This window comes from Austrofundulus limnaeus, unplaced genomic scaffold (assembly GCF_001266775.1).
Source record: "Austrofundulus limnaeus strain Quisiro unplaced genomic scaffold, Austrofundulus_limnaeus-1.0 Scaffold3, whole genome shotgun sequence".
Classification (NCBI taxonomy): Eukaryota; Metazoa; Chordata; class Actinopteri; order Cyprinodontiformes; family Rivulidae; genus Austrofundulus; species Austrofundulus limnaeus.
In genome coordinates this window covers 3,571,707-3,572,050 of record NW_013952405.1, presented here as the reverse complement: position 1 = coordinate 3,572,050, position 344 = coordinate 3,571,707, and positions in this window count along the sequence as shown.

Genomic DNA, 344 nt, shown 5'->3' with positions numbered 1-344 from the left:
ATTTGGCCCTTGGGCCTTGAGTTTGATGCATGTGGTTTAGTGTATAATTTTAGATTTGCCACTATTTATTTCTTCATTTAAAGTCACCATTTGAGTTTATGCTTTTAAATATCCACAACTGTATTTGTCACTGAAACCAACAAAATGCCCAATAGTTCTTTAATGATTCATTCCTTGAGTTACGCATCCTGTTATAGGTAAATTGTAATTTTCTATTAGGAGAACAAACTTGTGGCATAACCCAAATTTACTAAAAGCCTAAAGATCTTCTAAGTGTGACTCTGCCTCAACATCCCAATTATTAAAATGTCCCATTTATGATTTTATGAGGGTCTGAGGAATCC